Source organism: Dermochelys coriacea, chromosome 10 (assembly GCF_009764565.3).
Source record: "Dermochelys coriacea isolate rDerCor1 chromosome 10, rDerCor1.pri.v4, whole genome shotgun sequence".
Lineage (NCBI taxonomy): Eukaryota > Metazoa > Chordata > Testudines > Dermochelyidae > Dermochelys > Dermochelys coriacea.
In genome coordinates this window covers 701,466-724,860 of record NC_050077.1, presented here as the reverse complement: position 1 = coordinate 724,860, position 23,395 = coordinate 701,466, and the positions used below count along the sequence as shown (strand labels likewise).

General features: G+C 48.9%; 1 long non-coding RNA gene across 1 annotated transcript in view; it reads right to left on the bottom strand.

The window, feature by feature from the left end:
- Nucleotides 1-884: 884 nt before the first annotated feature.
- LOC122456071 overlaps nt 885-23,395 on the bottom strand; it is a 49,283-nt gene continuing 26,772 nt past the window's right edge. The window contains exons 4-5 of the long non-coding RNA XR_006274711.1: nt 1,829-1,940; nt 885-1,531 (exon numbers count right to left, since the gene is read on the bottom strand). This is a non-coding gene — a long non-coding RNA (uncharacterized LOC122456071). The remainder of the gene's footprint in view (nt 1,532-1,828; nt 1,941-23,395) is intronic.

Sequence of the window (23,395 nt, the reverse complement as noted above, 5' to 3'; positions counted from 1 at the left end):
ATGAAGTCCTGCACATGGTATGTGGGGACAACCAGGAGAACAGAGCACTAGCCAGTAGCTAGTAGCAATACGCTGGCCCAGTGCACTATGTCCAGTACCCTGTCCACTGGGCCAGGCATCCTCCCTGTTTTGCCTTCCATGTAATCTGGTTTTTATCAGTGAAAGCAAAGAAACATCTCAGAGTTGCACCAGGGATGGATTTGTCTCCGAGACGCTGAACTGCTCCCAACTTTAACTTCTCCATTGCTCTGGCTAAGGACAGTTCTCTGCATGGCGAGAAGGATTGTATTTACACTCTGCTAAACTGGGGCCTGGCTAAACTGACACCATCCCACACAATGCTTCAGGATTCAGAGGCTTTTCTGGTCTGCTGATTTTTTTATGCCTTCTGTTTGTACATTTAATGGGTTCAGGTCAAAGTTCCTACCATGATTAACACAAAAAGTAAAGGGCGGTACCTGCTGAATGGGATTTGACCTGTTCTCAGGGGGCCTGATACAGTGATGCTTATTCTAGATGTTAAACACACTGGTCAGATTTCTGCTTACTCCCCGCATTGCAATCCAAGACAGCTTCACAACGCTAGGAGTTGTGGTCTATATGGCAGGTTTCAGAGTAGCAGCCCTGTTAGTCTGTATTCGCAAAAAGAAAAGGAGTACTTGTGGCACCTTAGAGACTAACAAATTTATTAGAGCATAAGCTTTCGTGAGCTACAGCTCACTTCATCGGATGCATTTGGTGCATTTTCCACCAAATGCATCCGATGAAGTGAGCTGTAGCTCACGAAAGCTTATGCTCTAATAAATTTGTTAGTCTCTAAGGTGCCACAAGTACTCCTTTTCTTTTTGTGGTCTATATGGGGCTCTGCTGTAGAAATCCAGAGGCAGGGCCAAACGCAGACCACAGCAGCAGGACTTCTCTTACACCTTCATCAGGCTCTTAGCCAGGCTGGGCCACCCCCTGGATAACACCAAGAGGTGACATCCCCTCAGAGATACTGTGTGGCAGACCTATTGCAGGCAGACTGCCCGCTCCCAGAGCTCACCCTTTTTCCAGTAAGAGCTCTGGTTGGCCTTGACGGCACATCGGGGCACACCTTCAGAACTGGAGCTCTGAGACTTTGCAAGTGTCCTTGCAAGACTTGCAAGAAACAGGAAGGTCATTGCTACCCATTGCTTGGTCTCTTCCATGCACAGAGTCAGAAATCTGGGAATGTTCTTTGTGCTGAACCTTCTCTGAAAACAACACAGATCATCTGGGTTCTCAACATTGTTCCAAGCCCCAGTATCAGCAGAAAAGGACAGACCCCCCAGTCTGGCCAGGGACACATTCAAATAAGTCAGATTCCCTTCCAGTGAGAAAGTGGTTCTTCCTCATCCTCAGTACCTGCTCTGACAGGGGTGTGTCATGCTCACCTGCCTGCTGGGGCTGCTGGAACCAGGTTGGTACAAGGGCAGGGAAACGTTACTGGAAGAATCATGTTGTTCCTGGCACATGGTTCAGCTCGCTCCTGGCATGGCAGGTTTAGAAGCTAAATCGTTATTTTAAAAATGAGTAAACAGCAGAGAGCAGAACCTTCCCTCTTCCCAGTTCAAACAGAGACCAAATAAACAGGAACACACACATTACAGGCAGCTGGAATGGCAGAGACTGTAACTGGCAATTAACTTCCCATTCACCCCCCACCCCCCAGATGCAGCCAGCAACTTCTTTACGGTTGCTGTGGGAGTCACCCATTTAATTAATGCAGTAATTGAGCACTCCTTTTCTGCTGACTGTCAGATGAACATGACATGTCAGAGAGAATTTCCCATTCACCCTTATTTACCTTGATCTATGCTTCTCTAAGCAACACCACAGGCAGGCAGCACTGATGTAAACAGGTCATCCTGGGACTGGACAGCTTGCGTCCGAGCCATAACTTTACCTACCGGACGTAGCTGCAGAGATTGCTGGCAGGGTTATGGGATTAACGTGTCTAACAAGCAACAAAGCCACGAGGAGAATTCCCTGGCAAATGGTGCTTGCAGGGAAAGCAAAGGGGAAAACATCCTCCATACCAGCCCAAACCACCTCTCCACTCCATGAATAACTCACCATGAGCAGAACCTGAGACCACCAGCCGCTGATCAGGTCTCATGATGACAAGGGCCTGCAGCCAAGACCAGGATTCTCCAAAGGGACCAGAAAGATCACAGCTCCAAGGAAACCTGTGGCTGGAGCCCCCATCAAGATCACACTCCGAGGCCAGGGGAGCCCAGAAGGGATAGCCCAGATCACACCATGTGCAAAGCCCAGGCAGAGATCCTGCCTTGCTTGTTTCCTGAAGCAACTGAATCACAGATGGTGCCTCATTAGGCTCTAGGTTCATCTGCCATTGTTAGTACCACGCTGGGTAATAAAATCATCATTTAAGGGAAAGAGGAATTGGAACTAAACAAACCTGCCGACTCCCTCATTCTAATTCAGCCCAGCATGGCCAGGAGAAGAGAGCTGCTGCCCTGCATGCCTCCTGCCAGGAGGGCAGCCAAGGGAAAGCCCCCAGTGGCTGTTGGGCTGTTCACTGGGCCAGCGTTGTGAGAAGCTGCTGTGTATTTGTCACCACCCAGCATGCTGTTTACCGCTCTCCTCAACACTCCTGAAACAATATTTGCCAGCGACTGTAATTCAATAGTTCATGCCCCAAAAGCTGCAACACCGATGTCAAGAGTGACCTGATAAATGCACTGTGTCCCCCTGGGGTTGGGGATGGGGGGAGCCGGCCCACTGTTGCTCCAGTTCTTAATTACCCCTCGCTCTTTGAGTAAATCTGATTTCTAGGACTCATATCCCAGCTGTGCTGCAATATTTAGTATCAATGTCTCCATGGAGCGTCACAAAAAGTCATATTGTTTTAAAGAACAAGCAGCCATTTGCCCCTTTGTGTAGCAGTAGGGAGCTCAGAGGAACATATGCTAGGACTGGATCAATAAAGCTCTCACTAGATTAGACACACCAGGGTGCAGACTCAATGTGTACATGTAGCAGAAGTGTAAGTGAAAGGATGCACCGAGAATGTGCTATACACCTGGGTAATTAAACACATGACACACGGCGCCCACTCATGCCCCCCTTGTCAGGCCAGGCTCTGGCCAGGCCAGCTGGTACATAGAAACCATCTCTGTGGCACTGAGCCCTCGTCTACACTTATCCCTTCTGTCGCTGTCAGAAGCATCAGCATTGCGACACTACAGCAGCCTGGCTCCCGTACTGCTGCTTAGCGCCCGCAGTGTAGACCTGCCCAGAGACAGCCTCAGACAGAGAAACTCCAGGATGCCGCCTCGAGGGCAGGAGCTTCAGAGAGAAACCCAGCACTCCAAAGCAGGACATGCCCAGAGCTACCCCCAGGTCCTAAATTCCAGTGTTTCCAAGAAGAGAGCACGTGCTATCAGAAGAGTGGTGTAGGAACAGAGACTGTGCTTTAAGCGTAGGCACGAGGGTGCACAGTGAAGGCTGAGTATTGCACCCCCTGCCTGGCACGCCTGGCTTCTGACAGCCAAGGGAAGTACCTTTACCCGCTGGGAGGGGAGGAGGCCAAGACACTGTGGGGATGTTTACACTGCAGTGTAAGCCCAGGACTCAAGCCTAACCCCCCTTCCATCGACACACAAATCGTGCTCAGACCCCCGGTCCCAGAACCCATGGGGGGTGGAGGGTCTGAGCCTAAGTCAAATGCTAGGACTGGACCCAGGATTCAAGCCCTATTGTTCTGCAGTGTAGACACAGCCCCACTGGACTCATGCTCTGGGAGTCTGCCAAAAGGATCCCACAGGCTGACTTCTTTTGTCCTCTGAACAGTCACGTTTGGTCACACTGCACAGCAAACAGAGGGTCAGAGCAGCCATGTTTTGGGAGGGTGCCGGGAAGTCTGGGATATGGGTGGTTGGACTCAGGCCCACATAAAGCAGTGCAGATGCTGGAGTCCCAGGCTGGGATCCAGGGTTCAACGATTCAAACCAGGGGTTACTATTGACTGTAGACTCTCAAGCCCTATGCTGACAAACCCACTGTCGGCTCACTCAAGTTCTCACACTGCAGTGCAGCCAGACCCTCTGTGGCTTATACAGTGGGTGGGGTAGTCCCAGGGATCTCTGTGGGCAGCCAGATGTTTCACAGTTCAGCCGTAGCCACGCTTCTGATTCAAAGCCCTGCTGTCAAGCCCACGCTGTCAGACAAAAGTGGTCTCCAGAAACTGGGCCTGAAGAACTCTGCCCTTGGTGACAGACCCTGTGCTTTGTCCTCTGCAGGAGTAAAGCAACCAGTCGTTCTTCCTAGTTCTGGCAGGCACTGCAAGTGTTAATTCCCCTCTTTCCTGAAGGTGCATCCAGCTAGTCAGTAGAAGAAGGAGGGTTACAAACAACCCCAGGTGTCCTGCAGCAGGAGGTGGCCACACAGGAACCTTGCACAATAACGACTGGGTTCTTCACTCTGTATCAGCAAAGTGCAAATGGCTCCTGTCATTCCCCGCAGGAGACAAGCAAACAGTGAGCTCCAGGGCCAGCGTAGCGTAGCATAGCACTTCGAGGGAGACAGGGAAAGGAGCCGTAGAGTGGAGGGCCCGCACTGAGCAGCCCAGCTCGAGGATCTGAAAGGGCAGTGTGACCTGGGGTGCCCGTTACTGCTGTTCCTGACCCAGCTGCATGGACTTTGCCTACAGCCTGTTACTAATGGACTTCTCTGCACAGGGCCATTCCTCTTGGGCCACTGAGTCCCAAGGGGGCATTAGCCAAGCCACACTTCCAAGCTCAGTTCTGCATCCTGCCCTGCCCTCTAGCCCTGTGCAACTCCATCAGGGCATGGGATGTGCACCCTTTTCCCTCCCGGGTGCCCACGCAACACCGTCCAGACACTGCCCAGGAGAATTAATGAGGCAATTGCTTCTCTGGTCATAAGGGCACCTCTGCCGCTCCTCTGCCCTCACCTCATCCAGCCGGTCCAGTGCAGGGAGTCTCAGCCTGTCTGCACTGACCAAGCCACCCACTTTCCCTTTGGTAACCCCCAAACTGCTCCCCCTCGCCCCCCCCCCCGGACCCAACACTCCAGAATTCTTTGTGCAGTTGCAGACGGGAAAACTCAAAGTCTGTGATACATCATAGCGAACAGCCAGGTCAGTGTTACAGGCAACCGCCCATTACACTTGTGTTCATTACACAGAAACTAATTTTACAATTCCAAAGTGGAATTCATGCCTTTAGAGTGAGAATGGGGTAAACTGCCCCATACCCATTGCTACATATCCAATACACTTTGATGTTGCTGTTTCTATAAGGGATGTTTTCTTTGCAGTGACAAGAACTAGGCCTTTATATATTTTTTTAATGAAAGTTTGGATCCTGTAGGAAATTTTAGAACCTCCTAGAAATTCCCTAGGTCAGTGGTTTTCAACCTGGGGTCCGCAGGTGCCTACGATTTCCAAAGGGGTCCGCACCTCCATTCAAAATGGTTTAGGAGTCCACAAATGAAAAAAGGTTGAAAATCACAGCCCTAGTTCCACCAACTTTGAGACCCCTCTGGTCTAGCAGCCCCTATGATACAGTGCCAGGCTTCTACTGCTGTAACGCTCACACCATTTCTGAGTGTTTCAGAGTGGAACTGGGCTGGGCCCCATATAGGGACAGGCCAAGAATTGTACAAACATCCACCCTCTCTGCCCCCCTCACAGGGAAGCAAGTATTAGTATCCCCAGTTTGCTTCCAAGCATCTCACACTGGTAATTAAGGCCTATGTCTCTACTGCTGGAGCTGCATATTGCTGGTATTTAATGACATTTTCCAAATATTTTTAATAGAAATCTCAGATCTTGTTCCTAATCTGACATTTATCTTCTGTTTAGCATGGAAAACAAATATAGAGTCTGAGAATCATTGCTCACATTATAAATGACTTTATTGTAGGTTTATTACCTTGCCTATTAAGCTGTCACAATCTGTGCCTCTTCCCATTTTGGTGATGACCAGCCAGTGAAATCTGTCATCTTTGCTGTAGGATTTACACAGGACCCTAGTGATAACTTTAGTCATGCAGAGGATAATTATCAACTAGATTATTAATGTTGCTCGGTTGCCCTAGGGGATAATATGTCAGAGAGGTCAAAATATTGACAAGCAATAAAGCCTGTGTTATAATGAGACCAGCACCAGAATAGCTGGCTGGCTGTGTGTAGGGAGCTGAGATACGGCATTACATTCCCAGTGCAAAAAGGGCCAGGGGTCCAAAATCATAGAGTCAAAGGCCAGAAGGGACCACCGGATCACCCAGTCCAACAGCCTGTATATCACAGACCACCAGCACCTGCACACTAAACACAGCAACTGGGATTAGCACAAGGTAGACAGCCCACCGGAGACTGGACTATCATGTGCCACAGACAGATAACAGAAGCAGCTTAGATCACCAGTGCACAAGGCCTCTGCCATGGCAGGGAAGTGATTAAGTGAGATACACCCTGGTAATCCTAGCAAGGGACCTGCCCCCACAGGACGCTGAGGAAATGGCCACATCTTGAATTATCTGCTGGGGTGAGACTGCGCCAACTCTGTGTCCATTCTGATTCAAAGAGTGTGGCCCATCCCATTCCTATTGGGTCCATAAGCTCTACTGACTCTCACCCTACTGAGGTCTGGCTGGCTGTGAATAATTTAATAGAATGTTGTAACTAAAGTAGAAGGGGCTTCCTATGTTTCCTTTGTATCTCCTTTGTCTTCCTGAAGGCTGTCTTCAGTGTAAGGTATGACAGACAGGGAATTGCAGAGCTTTCTTCTGGGACTGGGGCAGAATATGTGTGATGATGTTTGTGTGATAGCCTCTTGATGTTCACCTGAAGGATTTTGCTGAGCTAAATTGGCCTTTGGTTTGGGCACTACCAGCAAGAGGCACTGAATAACTTCTTTGGTGGCATATCTGAAGTGAGACTATAAAGCTAACCTTGGTCATTCCTCTGGATCTACTATTGTCACATCAAGAAGAGTAGATCAGGGACTCAGCAGTTCATAAATAATTTCCCATGGAAAGCACGTATGCCAGCCAGATGAAATCTCTCTGAGAAAATGTGGAAAAGTGGTAGATTTAACCTACTTCAGAATGTCATTTTCTGAAAAAAAATTGATCCACATCTCTTTCTAAGTGATGCTTAAAGGATGTGTATGCACTATAGCTGCATGTTAAATGTGCAGCCCTCTATCTTGAGAATGGGGGCTGTGGACAGTGGGAAGAATTGGCTGTAGGATGCGCTGCCAGTGCATCTGTGTATAATCATATGGAAATATATGGGTTCCCCATAGCTGGGCAAAACCAACAATACAGCCAGAAGACATGTCATAAATTAAATTGGGTTAGAGATTGCCCTTTAAATTATATCACTGTTAACTCTGCTCTTCAAAGGGGGAGCTGGGGTCCTTGAGAAGTCTTATTTACCCTTGGAAGATGTTCTATAAAACAGGCTCTTCTATGCTGCCTCTGGAGTCGTCCAAGGATATGCATTCCTACTGAACCCTGGGCTTTTCCACCAGGCTGACAGAGGGCAATTTTCAAAACACCAGCCCAGCGTGGGCACAGTGACACAGGTGTCATGATGGCCTGTCTCCAAGGCCAACTGAGGAGCTACAGGAGCAAGTCCTGACATCTAGAAGAGTCCCAGACATAGGAGATGGCACCCAAGTGGCACTGGAAAGTATTTAGAAAATACACCCTTCTCTGCATGTCTCAAGATGCAAAATGTGAGAACATGCAATTCTCTCTCTCCTTGAAAACCCAGCGCTGCAGACGTGCTCTGTCCCCCCGGGCAGCAGCCCAAGTCTATTCTAATGTAACAGCTGCAGATAGCTGAGGACCCGGCTTAGCAATGTCCATAGCTATAAAGATAGGTGGGCGGCAGAGGATCAGGCCATGGGAAAGGGCCTGGGGTCAATCAATGGTTTATAGTTCAGAGCAAGGCAAATTGATAAGAGGGATTTAAAAAGAGGCAAATTGATGCTACTTCTTTGACCAGCTAAGACAGAAACTGGATAGGTCAAGCATAAGGGCATCAGCTAACCTCTCCAGCCAAAACTGAGGGAATTGCCCTGCCTGGGGGAGGGGTCTAAGGAAGTGGAGAGCAAAGAGGCCTTTTGCAATGCTGGACTTAGCAATGGGGAAAGTGCAAGAAACCCCAAGGGAGATGAGGGGACACGACCATGAACTCTAACTCCTGAGACTTGCTAAGCAGGGTGGATGAGGCATTGGAGGAGACTCCTCTGGGCTGTCAGGGCATGATTTCTGGAGACAAGATTTTCCTGTCTCTGTAGCTAAGCTAAGGAGTGCTCGCCTCCCTGGGTTTTGCAGAGCATTTGTTGCATCCGATGAAGTGAGCTGTAGTTCAGGAAAGCTTATGCTTAAATAAATTTGTTAGTCTTTAAGGTGCCACAAGTACTCCTTTTCTTTTTTGCGAATACAGACTAACACGGCTGCTACTCTGAAACCTGTCCCAGGAGCATTACTCAAATAGTTGCTCTTTTTTTATTACCACTGCCTCTGGTTTTAATAAATCTTGTGTTCAAACTTCACACAAACAGCCCCAGAGGCTATGTCTTCAATGCAATTAGACACCCACAGCTGGCCAGTGCCAGATCCTCGGGCTGCAGGATGTTTAATTACAGTGTCCCTGCGCAGCTGCAGCTCCTTTCCTCCTCAGCCAACACACACTCAGATCCAGTGGCTGGAGGTGTGAGAACGTGAGCACAACCCATGCGCCTTCTGAGACACTGGCTTCATCTCCACACTAAAAAGAAAAGGAGGACTTGTGGCACCTTAGAGACTAACAAATTTATTTGAGCATAAGCTTTCGTGAGCTACAGCTCACTTCATTGGATGCATTCGGTGGCTGTATTTTCCACCGAATGCATCCGATGAAGTGAGCTGTAGCTCATGAAAGCTTATGCTCAAATAAATTTGTTAGTCTCTAAGGTGCCACAAGTACTCCTTTTCTTTTTGCGAATACAGACTAACACAGCTGCTACTCTGAAACATCTCCACACTAGGAACGCACAGCCGTCCTGACCAAACACACCAGCCTTTGGACTCACTGGGGAAAGCGTCAAACTGGCGGCAGACCGCTCCGCCCGTGCATTGGGAGGGGTTGGATGATACTGGGGACAGGAACTGGCTGGAGGCATCTCAGGAACTAGGTGAGTTTTACAAGGTGGCACCAGCACACAGGATACAGGGGACACAAATGTAAATGAATTAAAACCAGCCACGTCCAGAGGCTGACAGCGGTGATGTGCAATATCCACTCGACTGCAGCCTGGGAGAAGCAGGAATGTTAAATGTTCCCCTTTACAAACAGCTTGTCCTGGTCTTTTCTCTGATCCGGGAACACTGCAAACCACCTCTCTGGGAGGAAGAGGAGGGGGAGGTACCCCCTTCTGTCCTACTCCCCCAATATCCCCCCACTCACACGCTCCTGCTCCATCAGCACCCGCATCGTGACAGACCCTGCCCCATTCACATGCTCCCTGCTCCCTCCACACCTCCAAAGTCAGAGCCACCTCACTCCTTCCCCCCCCCACACACTCCCTGCTAGCCTACAGCCTGCCAGGTCAGAGTCTCCCCCACACACACACATACACACTCCCTGCTCCCTCCGCACCCCCAAGGTCAGAGACACCTCCCCCCCCACACACAGACACTCCCTGCTAGCCTACAGCCTGCCAGGTCAGAGTCTCCCCCCCATACACACAAACATACAGACAGACACACCCTGCTAGCCCTACAGCCTGCCAGGTCTGTCTCCCCCCAACACACACACACACACAGACACTCCCTGCTCCATCAGCGCCTGCGTGGTGACAGACCCTGCCCCACCCACACGCTCCTGTCTGGATTGCCACACCCGTAGCAAATAAAATAATCTAAATGCCACATCAGAGGGCACCAAATGCCACACCAGGGCCCTGCTAGTAAAATGAGGCCAATCTACACAACAGCCTGGACAGGGCTGGTAGGTACAGACAGCACACACAGAGAAACAGGAAGCATCCATCAGACACAGGCTAGAGGTCAAACTTCATGCTGCCAATAGTTTAAATAGAACTTGAGTTACTCGGTACCTCATTGTCTTAAAGGCTGGTGGGAGATGTTGGAAGGGAGGTTACTTCATGAGCAAGGACAGGGAAGGAGTTCCAGGTGACCCCCCTCTTTCTGTTCATACAGTCAGCAAACGTTCCTGCCATGCAGAATGAGGCATGAGCAACTCAGGGTCACAGCAGCCCACTGCTAGGGATACATTCATCAGCGACCAGTTTCCAGAGCCTCTTGTTCTAAAGCTCAGTCATTCCAGGGCACTGGCTGCTTTATCTCTCCACAAGAGGGAGGAATCTTATTCTGTTTAAAAAAAAAATCCCTATGGATTTGAGCGTCTAACCAAAGCAAACTGGGGCTGGGGCTGGCAGCCGAGGCGAGTCCTGAAGCATTTCAAAGGAAGTGATGTTGCAACTCCATCCAATGCAAGCAGATGCCTCCAACACAGCCAAGAACACAGGAGAGAATGGTCTCAGCAGAGCCTAAGTGCCTCTCCAGCCGCTGGGCACTGAACCGAGCTGCCGCAGTTGCTGTGCTGAGTGGCCTCCTCATCCCTTTGGAAAACCAGCAGCCCCTCCTCCCCAAGAGGTGTTGGCTTGGCACAGCTGCTGAGAGCATCTCCAGAGGCTCTGAGATGAGCTTACAGGCCAAGATGCTGCCACTGCTTAAATTTACAGATGGAGCAGGGAGATTTTCCAACTCCTTTCCTGTCTAGTGTAAAGTCCGAAAGCCTCAGAAAAGAGAAGGGGCAAGGGAGGGGATCACGGAGCTGCAAAGGCAGGAGAAAGGCTAGAGCTGGTGCTGAGGTGACGGGCGCATTAAGAAGAACGGGTGGACAATGGAGAGCTAGAAGCAGGAAAGTGGGGTGCTTTCTTCTCGAGATGCAAGAGAGGCTGCACACAAGGGGCCATTCTATGTTTGATTGCAATGCAATTGCCACTTTCTTTCTGGCACTTTGTCTAATGGCATGTGAGCACATTACAAAGAAACATAGACCCCTTTCTTTTCTGTGTGTCCTAATACTGACCTAGGATCACTGTACACACCAAAAACACACTCCAGGGAACATGCCATGGGGGAATATGCTCTGAGCCTATTAACACAGCTGAAAGGGGGTGCTCTCCCAGCACGACGCCCACATTGGGAGCGTGACTATTTCAGAAAGATGAGACAGTGACTCAGGAGGTGTATTTGCTAAGTGTTGTATAGGAGGCCTAAGCACAAATCTCATCAGTTGTTAGCAGCATTTGTGCGCTTACCTCCCACTCGTCACCCAAGATGTGTCTAAATGAAACAAGGAACGAGGCAGTGCAGGTATCAGAGGGAGGGATTTATACAGAAGCCCATTTTCTAAAGCAAAATCCGGGCCACTGAGGCAAGTCTGTATGAATTGTCTGGAGTTCAGGGTACCTCCCTCCCTGAGCAATAATTGCATCCACAACACAGACACAAAACACCCCATCAGAAGAGAGGGAACAGCTAGTGTCTGTTTTGTAACAAACATGGGAATTCCAGTGTGTTATCCAGCGACAGTCTGAAAAGGACCTGGGCACTTGGGGGTTATTGTTTACAGAAGAATAGAAACTAGAAAGAGCCAAACATACAAAGCTCCTTCTCTGCCCAGCTCCTGCTAAAGAAAATTGCAGCCAGGATGTACTTGATACTGTGCAGATAACGTAAGTCTTTATTATCACCAGACTGCAGCTGCTGGGAATGTACAAATCACTCAGTATCTTCAGGGTGCACGAGACAGGGATGTTAGGAAGTTCTTCCTACCAGTTGCTGTCCATTTATGTTATAGTCAGCAGAGCCCTAGGAATCAATATTGCTGCACATACAAATTACAAGTATTTGGGATGTTAGGTAGAATGTGAACTTGTCCTTTCTTAGAACTAAATGGCTTTTAATGGCACCTGAAGTGGCCTAGAAATTAATCTGCCTATACCGGCTACATCGCTGTTGCTGCTGATCTCCCTGCACCTTATGAACAGGTAACGGAGCCCAGCACTGCAGGATTGCAAGAAAAAAAGAGTGTAAGAATGTGACTTATAGGTGATAAGACAAACAGGGAAATTACTCTTAGGAGATGTAGGAGGAGGAGAGTACTGTCTCTTTAAATCTGTAGCATGAAGGCAGGCAGGCAGAGGATGCAGTGCGGCAGAGTCAGAGGCCGAGCAACATGAAGAGGACTCAAAATAGCAGCCGTGTTAGTCTGTATTCGCAAAAAGAAAAGGAGGACTTGTGGCACCTTAGAGACTAACAAATTTATTTGAGCATAAGCTTTCGTGAGCTACAGCTGTAGCTGTAGCCAATGGTGAGCTGTAGCTCACAAAAGCTTATGTGCAAATAAATTTGCTAGTCTCTAAGGTGCCACAAGTCCTCCTTTTCTTTTTATGAAGCGGACTGTTTCTCCTGCTCTAAGAAAGTTGCTTGGTCAGTGTTAGCAGAAAGCGGTACATCCTGTGACTCTTTCCCAGGGTCCTATGGCAATGTGGCCTTCTCAGACAGAGCTAAATATGAGTACTTAGTGGCACTGCCTTCTCAATGGTGACTTCAGCTCAGCTATTTACAGAGACATGGGTATTTTACACTGTATGGTGCCCCTGTCGTGTACCTGATTCACCCACTTGTGCAATAAGTTTCAGAGCAGACACCAGTTAAGGCAACTAGAGCAGGGGCTCAGCCCAGCTGGCTTCAGATGCCTCCTCACTGTCTTTTCTTCCCTGCTTAATCTTTATCTTGTGAGTGTTTGCACGAGAACCCTCCCACACATCCTCTCCCTCCCAGTCCTTCAAATCAAGTTAAATGCATAAATCTTCCAAATCTTTGTGCAGGGCTCACAGTCCTAACCCTGCTGAGGCTTTCCCAGTTGGCTCCTTCTCCTTGTAGGCTTGCACTCCATGGGCTCTGTACCCAGGAACTGCAAGAGTCTCTGTCTCTGTCTCTCAGCCCTCCTACACACCCACCCACATCTCTCTATCCTGCCTGAACTCAGACTGCCTTTATATCTCCCAGCTGGCCTGGTTCCTAAAAACATAAGAACGGCTTTACCGGGTCAGACCAAAGGTCCATCTAGCCCAGTATCCTGTCTTCCGACAGTGGTCAGTGCCAGGTGCCCCAGAGGCAATGACCCGAACAGGTAATCATCTCCTGTCACCCCTTCCCAGCTTCTGGCAAACAGAGGCTAGGGACACGATCCCTGCCATCCTGGCTAATAGTCATTGATGGACCTATACCCCATGAACTTATCTAGTTCTTTTTTGAACCCTTGGTCTTGGCCTTCACAACATCCTCTGGCAAGGAGTTCCACAGGCTGACTGCGCGTTGTGTGAAGAAATATTTCCTTTTGTTTGTTTTAAACCTGCTGCCTGTTAATTTCATTTGGTGACCCCTAGTTCTTGTGTTATGAGAAGGAGGAAATAACACTTCCTTATTTACTTTCTCCACACCAGCCATGATTTTACAGACCTCTGTCCTATCCCTCTTAGTCGTCTCTTTTCCAGTCTGAAAAGTCCCAGTCTGATTCATCTCTCCCCATATGGAAAATGTATTTATCCTCATAATAAAAATGTTTAATTTTAACAATTTCTGTTTAACATTCTCTGTAATTACTGATGGAACAGGAAATATCACTGTATGATATGAGTACATCATTCCATTTCTTTCCAAATACGGAACAGACATTTATTGAATAATTCTGCCTTTTCTGCATCATGACTGACAATCCGGACCTAGCATTGGATCTACATGATTTCTAGGATTTCATTTGTTCCTCATATATTTAAATAATTCCTTCGTGTTATGCTTAACACTACTGGCTACAGATCTGTAATGGTATCCTTAGGTGTCTTTATCAATTGTCTGCATTTCCTAACTGCCAGTCAGCACTTAATTATCAACTTCCCCATGTTTCCATGTGTGTATATATATCTATACCTACATCTACCTATCTATCTAATTGTATTGCTGCTTTTACTTAACTCTTAATGAAGGTTTTTTTAATGGAAGTAGCCTTCTTTCATTATTGTGGAATTGTGGTTATTTGCCCCCTCAATTAGAGTATTCTTAAACAACTCCCAATTATCATTCACATTTTGAATGTTTAAATTTCTCCTTTAACTCAGTTTTGCTCATGACTGTTTGCAGTTTTGGGAAATGGGCCATTTTAAAGAAGCGAGTATGTGTACTAATAGTAAGGACTGTATGCTGGCTGAAATAGTGCTGATCCTGAAAATACTTGATATCAGACCCACCAAGCGATGCTGAGTGGAGCAGTAACTATACTGAAAGTTTAGTTACTTCATAAGGGCCACACTTTACCCTCACCTTAGTGCAAACTCCCAGTTTTCTGGGAAAATCCACTGGGGATCAAGTGGAGTGGATGGCTCTATCTCCCATGACCTGGCCAGGCCAATGGACCATAATTAAAAATGTTGTCGGACCACCTCTGCTGTGTGAGATTGATACCCTGGGTCTAAAAACATTGCATTGCAGCTCTCTGCCAAACACTCCAGGCAAGCAGCCATCATGCCCTAGGATCCTTCCAATGAGTAATAAGTAGTCTTTATTCAGTAGATTCTTAGCTGATACCAAGCTGTCCATAGCTGTCAGTAGTTTCGTGGTTCAACCTAGACATCACCATGCACTTTACTCACTCTGCTGGGGCAGTTTCCATCTTAAGTCTGTGATTTCGTGCATGAACTGTTGCCTTCATAATGCCAAAAACTGCTAATGTTTGATGGGTCAGATCAGGACCAGGGTGCTAGTCTGGGTGCTAGTCAGAAAGCTAATAAACTCAATGCTCTGTGCAGCTTGTTAGTTACTTTAGGAACATGAAGTTCAAAGAGAGGGTATTTCAAGCTTCTTACTAACAGCAACTTTGAGAATTCGCCAGGGATGCATTTAATACTTTGGAAAAGGTTAGCGTTGTTAGGGATTTACTGCCATATTTGAAATGGTTTAAACTATTATTTTTATTTCCTTGGGTACAATGGAATCTCAGGGAGTTGTGCAAGGGTAGATGGTCAGTTTGTGTCTGAATGAAAGAACCCATGAAAAGCTTGGGCAGTTTTAAATAACTCCTGATTCCGCATCCTTGGCAGAGGGCAGGGAACTGCCATCAGGCCTGTTACACTACAGCAGCTGGCCCCAGATTTCTACCTTTCTGCACTGTCAGACCCATAAGATCCAGGAAAATCCTGACCATGGCAAGTTTACATCCCAGCTCCCCCAGGCGGCTCCCCAACTCGCTGTCAAGCGAGCAGAGCCAGGAGCCATTAGTGTCCTTCCCTGATCGGACACAAACTGACCAGCTAATCATGTACAGTTGCCCCCATGGTGTTTCAGAAACACGGGAACTGCCATAGCAGATCATCCCCTCTCCAATGCTGACCAGCACCATGTGCAAGAAACCCTCTCCTTGTCTATTACGGAATAATCTGCCCATGGTGGAGGTCCTTCCAGTCTGGGGACCTGTCTCTGAGGCTGTTTTATAGCTTGAAGCAGGAGAGTTTTCTAATCTTATATAATTCTGAATGTGCTCACTACACAAATAAATGTCTAATCCTCTTTGTAACCATGCCAACCTGTTAACCCCAGGGATATCTTGTGGCAGTGAGTTCCACAGGTTAATTTGACACTCAGTAAAAAAGGGATTTCTCTTTATCAGTTTTAAATGTGTTGCCTTTCAATTTCATTGAATATTCCTTTCCTCTTGTGCTGAGAGGGAACATAATGCCCCATTTACCATCTCTGCACATTCATTATTGTATATACTTCTGTTATGTCCCTTCCCAGTCATCTCCTCTCTGCACTAAACAGTCCCAATCTTTTCAATCTCTCTTTACACAGAAGCGTTTCCAGGCTTCTAATCATTTTGTCAGCCATCTCTGAATGCTCAAGGAAATGACAGCTTATACTTTTATTATGCACTCCTATTTCATTGGGAATTGCACCTGTGTGTATCTGTCTGAACCTGTGTTTGTCATAGTTAGCAGCCAGCCAAAAAATCTTCATGAACAGCAGAGACTCTCTTAGGAGATGGAGTGTCTGGGGTCTTCAGAGGCGACTGAGCATGGAAGGGAAAGGGGAATTCCCCTTTATCAAATGTACTTCTCAGCCTTGCCAAAACCCCTTTGATTTTTAGACCCCCTTTGGTAATTCTTTCCCTGTGTCTCAGGCGATGCCCTGAGGTGGGAAGCAGCTCAGAGAAATAACTGCTCTTTTCACTCAGCCAGCGAGAAACTGTTTGCTTGGAAAACTTGACATCTGCTGCATCCTACTCCAGCTAAGCCCTCTTTCCTGTGGAGGAAGTTAAGGGTGTTTGTGTCTATTGCTGCTAATTTCAGTGGGTATGTGAGAGCCTCCAAGTGAGGTCATTTGTGTAAAGCCCCATAAGAGTGTCAGCTGGGGTTGCATCTGTCATGCCATGCAACAAGACAAATGGGACTGGAGGTGGCATGTCAACCTCAGCAATTGCATAAGCACAGTGGAGGAAACAACAGTTTTCAGAAACAATTATTTTACTATTGTAGGAGTAGTAACAGCTCTCATCTTCTGCACACAGTGCACCTGGGGGATAGCTCCGAAAGCTGCCATAGTCCCCTCAGTTCTTCATAGGATACTAACAGACAAACCAAAAACACCTAACAGCAATGCCCCATTTCCCTACGGTATTGGAGTTTGCACCCATGGGTGCAGCCCTGGCAGAAGGCATTACCCCCTTTGCAGTCGTCAGTGGACAGACTTTGTAACACACAAGGATCTGAGTGCATGGAGGGTCGTGTGCTGCTAAGGGGTATGATGGGGGCTTTGTCCTACAGACCTCAACACTGAGAAATGCCTCCGTGACTTATCCTCATTTCCTTCAGCTATGAACAAAACGCACAGCTTCCATGCCATTCCTATCCAATCCCAAACCCACAGCACATCTTTCCTGCCGGTTTGCCTGGTTGCCCTTATCTGGAGCAATTCTGTATCAAAGTGTCTCCAGCTTGTCACTTGCTCACTGTGATGAGGAAAAGAAAAATGACCCAGCTTTCGGTCAATTATGAACCTTGCACTGAGGCAGCACAAACCAAGCAGAGGTGGCTGGGGGGTGTCTCTTTTTAGTGAAATGAAACGGTTTGTGCAAAGTGCTGGTTGCACTGTCTTGCACTGCCCGCTGCAGGAGAAGCTATTGATTTCCACAAAAACTTTATTTAAGTGAGTGACCTATTAAATGAAACTTATTTGACACCAGCTGACTCTTGTAATTTAATTCCTGAGTGAAGCGAAGTCTCCAAAGGTTTGTCAGGCTCTTTATCTTGAATGATGAAAGGCATTTTCCTTCCAGCCATTTGTTTCTGTGCAGGAGCTGCTCGTGTGCTCTCAACTCAGCGCGAGCCCTCCAAAGAGTCCCACACAGTTACAATGTCGAAGTGGGGGTGATGCACATCAGCAGGCTTGCTGAGTTAAACAGCTCAGCAGACAATATCCTCTGGTCCAGGAGCGATGGCTTCTCTGTGCCATCAGCGGCAGCTTATGCTGCTCGCCTGGGGCTGCATCCTGTTGGCATACAATGGTATAGACTGCAGCTACTATCGTCATTAGCACAAAGGTGTGGCCTGCTTGGATGATAGGTCCCAGCATGAAAAGCCCCATCTGGACGCTAGCAGCCAGTACCTCTGTGAAGGAAAGGAGAGGGTGGCTACATGAGGCCACGCCCTGGTTTCGTCATCCCATCTGTTACAGCATTGAAGACCAACTGAGCAGAGCCACTGGTGACAGAATTCACACCCCCTTTCAGCAGGGCATGCACACAGCATTACCAATGCCAAACTCCAAATGATCATGAGATTGGCTTTAAAACCATAAATCTTTAAAAATGCTATTGGATTCTTGTGCCCTCTAGATTTTGAGCCTGTAGGAGTCACAGTTTCATACCTTTCTCTGCAATTTTCTAGAAAAACAAACAAGTTGTAAGGAAAGCTGAGATTCTCACATGACACCATGAGCTGGGGCTTTATGAAAAACACTAAATGCTGTGAGACTCACAGTAAAGTCCATGTTTCCTTACAGGGTGTCATATGTGGCAGGGGGCATATTTCACTTGCCCAGCAGAACTGTCAGTGTTTGGCCTGTATTTTATCCCACAGATTACGGCTGAAGTGAAATCAGACGGGTGGGGTTAGTGCAGCTCTGCCTGAATCTCACCTCCCCTCCTAGAATTTTCCAGGTGCTCACTTGCCCCAGAGGAGTGGAGAAGCAGGGGGAGGCACAAAAGAGACAGTGAGAAACATTGTGGGGAGGTTGGCTCTTTGGGCTGCTAAATTCAAACAAAGAGACTTGTATCTTAATACAAACCAGTGATGGGCCTGCACAGGCACTCAGCTCCCCAGCTGCAAGCCTGACTCTGCAGCCGTAGGCCCAGGTCAGCCCACAGCAGGAAAAGGCCTGAGTGCCAGGTTTGCTGAGGCTGTTTGGCTGGCCCCTAAGAACAACCGTTCCTGGCCCTGGAGCACAAAGCTCCCTGATTTTGAGGGAGACACTTCGTGACAGTTCTAGCCCTTTCTTTCCAAAGGACATGGCTGCACTTCCCTTCTGCATAGAGCTGGGGGCAGTGTCTGCCTGGCCCTGGACAGCTCACTCACATGCCTGTGGCTGGAGCACCGGCACCTGGGCTGACAACCTCCTCCCGTTACACTCCTCTTATTACATCCCAGAACCCCACCCAGGCCCTGAATGTGTGTTTAATGCCAAGGCAGCTGCCTCCCAACTGCGCAGCTGTGCAGAATTTAATTCTCCTGAGCCCCACTGCTTACACATAGTTACGCAGGGGGTGCTCCAAACCTGTCCTCAATAAAGTCTGCTTTCAAACTCTCTCTCTCCCTTTCTCCCACCATGCTTTAGCTCCTGTGCTGACCCCCTTGTTTCTGCTACCCATCTGGCCATCCACTCCCGGCCAGACTCTGCGCTGCTGGCCCCAGCAAGTCCCTAACACCTCACCTCAGTGCTGGACAGTCCTGGTGACTAAGGGCACCTGAGGAGGCCAATGCAACAGGACACTGGCTGGAGGAAAGGACAATCTGATAACATATAAAATCTAGAGACAAAGATTCTGAGCAAATAAGATCTTATAGATGCAAAGAGAACTCGCCACTAGCGCCGCGGGGTTTTGTTGCCCAGACTAGGGTATGCGCAGTGCCTGCCTCCCACGGGGCCAGCATTAGAAGGCATCCTGGGAAGGAGATATGAATTCAGAAAGCAACAAAACACAGTCCCGGTGCCACCAGCTCCAACACTTGGAACAAACACTCAGCCCCATGAGTCACATCCCTTGGCCAGCTTGCCAGGGCAGCCAGGCAGTCCACATGGGTTGCCTTCTGCTGAGCTCAGTGCACCACTTGCTCCCCAAGTTCCCTCCCACAAGACTAAAGACCTTCTCACAATGCCCCCAACACATTCCCCTCCATAGCACCTCCCCCAAGCTGTGCCTCCAGTCTCCACCCCAATGCTGGCTGCTTGGAGTGGCTTCTCCCCTCTCCTCACATGGGGTGTGTCCTTTCTGGTGACGCCTGGTGCCTCCACCAAAGGTGACTCCTCACAGTGCCCAAGCAACAAAGGTGCTGCCCCTTGTGAAAATGACCAACACTACCAGTGCCGGTATGGCTGTAAAACCTAGTACCCAAAACAAACTATTCAGCAGCTCAGTCACAGCAAGGAATGCCGCCCCCAAACCAACAGTATCACAAAGGGGGCTCTCGGGGAGCAAGAAAATAGGATCTGGGGAAGGAAAGGGGTCAGGCTGACTAAGAGGTACTAGCACATCAACAAGGCAACCGATTCCCCACCTCCCAACACTCCCAGCTCCCAGATGGTGCCTGGGGATGAGCCTAGGTGAGTGCTGCAGTGCTGGGAACAGCTTACACAAGAGGGGCCCCTTAACTGTGTCTTCTCCCCTGGCTGGGGCAGGGCCCTCTCCTGGCTCCCTGGCTGGGTTGTGGTAGCCAGTGCTGGGTTGGACCTCTGCCCCTCTAGATGCGATCCCAGCACCAAGGAGGGGCTGTGACAGGTGCAGGCTGGGGTGGGTGTAGGTGTGGTCGAGGGGGTGGGTTGTAGCAGGCATGGCCACAGTGGGCTGCTGATGCTCTCACACCTTCCTCATTTATTTATTTTAAGAATTGTTTTCAGCCCAGGAAGAGGCTTTTTCCAATCCCAGCCCCTCTGTGCACTGGCCCTGGAAATCCCTGTCAGCTGGCAGTGAATAAGCACTGCAATACAGAGCTGTCTGCCATGCTTCGGAGCCGCTCACTTCTGCTTACATAGGCTTTCTGCAGCTGTCCTTTTAAAAGAAGCCAATTTATTTTTATTCAAAATCTATAAGAGACAATTGAGCAGTAAAGCTGTCAGGCCCCGCCTCCACCTCCAAACGACCCAGTCAGGTCTGAAATGACCGCTCTGAATAACAATCCCATCTCCTGGCGTTGCCACACTGCCCTGACCATGCTCCTTCCAGCAGGTGCGGGGCCAGGTGTGGAGAAACCCCACCTCCATCACAAAGCCTGGGACACAAATGCGCTCTTTGGGTCAGTGTGGCGAAACCCAAATGGCTCTGCACCCCCTGGCAAACTCCCCAGCAGGCCCGGCTGAGCTCCACAGCCAGCAGTTACTCTGAGCTTTTACTACTCACTGCCCAAAGAGCAAACATATCCAGCAGGATAAAGGCTGCAAACGTGTCAGGAGCTTGCCTGAGCACTGTCCATGATACTGTTCCTTAGACAGTGGGACTTCCAGAACCCCTCTCCCAGGAACCGTGTCCTTCCACCTTCCCACTGAGACTGGCAACTTTGTTCCAGAGACTGTGTTTGGCAGATGAAGCCAGCCTGAGAGTGCGTGTGTGCTCCTGATGCTGCATGGACACAGGAAGATGTAGGTACTATCCCAAGATGCCTACCACATCGCTGTAGCATGGAGCAGATCTCAGCAGAGGGATTGTCTTATGAACAGCTCCTCTCCCAGTGACAAGTAACAGTCCCTCCTGGGAGGCAGGAACAGAGAGCAGGCGACTCTGTGCTCTGGTGCACACAGTTCCTATCCCCGTCCCATCACTGCAGCAGTCTGGCTTGAAAGGAACAGAATCTTTTCGCTTCCCATGGGCCAGTTGTTGTCCCGGCTCTGTGTTGTGCTGGGATGAAGGGCAGCCCAGGCAGAGTCTACCTCCAGCAGGCAGCCACCCAAATTGTTTCTCCACAATTGCTTTATAGTTCCTCTCAGCAATTCAGTCAAGTCAGAGCAGCCCCCAGGATTTGATGCACTTTTCTCATTGAATTATACGGAATCCTTCAGGGAAGGAGGCAAAATTATTTAAAACGCTTAAAAACTAAAGCAACTTTTCTACTCTGTTTTTTAACTTTTTGATTGTTACTTAGAGTTAACCTTTTCTACTTCTAAATCATAAACTCATTTTATTTTCGGCCATCAGACATGGGCCATAAACTATTTGAAACATGGGCCATAAACTATTTGAAACATGAGCCAAGTGTTTCTTTGATACACACAGGAGCTGAAAGATAATGTGGTATCCAGCGGAGCAGCGGGGACAGCAGAGCAGCTCACAGCAGGAGTTTGCCTGGGAGTTCGCCTGGAGTGAGCCCATTGAGGCTTACATCTTGCCAACGTCTCTGAGGAAGCTCATAGTAGGTAGGTGATATGGAAGGGGGGGGTTCAGCTATTGTGACCTGCACTGGATGTGCCATGTTTGTCTTTCTTCCACAGGACAGAAGCGACTTTGTCTGTACAAAGTGCAAGCTGGTCTCCATATTGGAAGAGAAGATTGAAGGTCTGGAGCAACAGGTAACGACCCTGCGTTGTATACGAGAGACTGAGGATTTTCTGGACCAAACTCAGGATAGCCTTCTAGGGGCACAAAGCTCTAAAGATGTAGAGCAGGTTGCACAGAGGAGCCAAGAGGCCAGTGAAGAAGCTTGGCAACATGTGACCTCCAGAAGAGGTAAGCGGAATGTCCGGGTTCCAGTAACACAGACACAGGTAACTAACCGCTTTCATGTTCTCTCCACAGGTACCAATGCGGAGAGTGGACCAGATGATATGTCTGGGGGGAGAAAGCAGAAGGAGACCCCGCTGGTTGGGAGGCATGAGATGCGATGTCCTGAGGTTGGGGGTTCCACGACCACCACTCCCAAGAGGAGAAGGCGGGTGGTGGTGGTCGGGGACTCTCTCCTCCGGGGGACTGAGTCATCTATCTGCCGCCCTGACCGGGAAAACCGAGAAGTCTGCTGCTTGCCAGGGGCTAAGATTCGTGATGTGACGGAGAGACTGCCGAGACTCATCAAGCCCTCGGATCGCTACCCCTTCCTGCTTCTCCACGTGGGCACCAATGACACTGCCAAGAATGACCTTGAGCGGATCACTGCGGACTACGTGGCTCTGGGAAGAAGGATAAAGGAGTTGGAGGCGCAAGTGGTGTTCTCGTCCATCCTCCCCGTGGAAGGAAAAGGCCTGGGTAGGGACCGTCGAATCGTGGAGGTCAACGAATGGCTACGCAGGTGGTGTCGGAGAGAAGGCTTTGGATTCTTTGACCATGGGATGGTGTTCCATGAAGGAGGAGTGCTGGGCAGAGACGGGCTCCATCTTACGAAGAGAGGGAAGAACATCTTTGCCAGCAGGCTGGCTAACCTAGTGAGGAGGGCTTTAAACTAGGTTCACCGGGGGAAGGAGACCAAAGCCCTGAGGTAAGTGGGAAAGCGGGATACCGGGAGGAAGCACAGGCAGGAATGTCTGTGAGGGGAGGGCTCCTGCCTCCTACTGGGAATGAGGGGCGATCAACAGGTTATCTCAAGTGCTTATATACAAATGCACAAAGCCTTGGAAACAAGCAGGGAGAACTGGAGGTCCTGGTGATGTCAAGGAATTATGACGTGATTGGAATAACAGAGACTTGGTGGGATAACTCACATGACTGGAGTACAGTCATGGATGGTTATAAACTGTTCAGGAAGGACAGGCAGGGCAGAAAAGGTGGGGGAGTAGCACTGTATGTAAGGGAGCAGTATGACTGCTCAGAGCTCCGGTATGAAACTGTGGAAAAACCTGAGTGTCTCTGGATTAAGTTTAGAAGTGTGTGCAACAAGAGTGATGTCATGGTGGGAGTCTGCTATAGACCACCGGACCAGGGGGATGAGGTGGATGAGGCTTTCTTCCGGCAACTCACGGAAGCTACTAGATCGCATGCCCTGATTCTCATGGGTGACTTTAATTTTCCTGATATCTGCTGGGAGAGCAATACAGCGGTGCATAGACA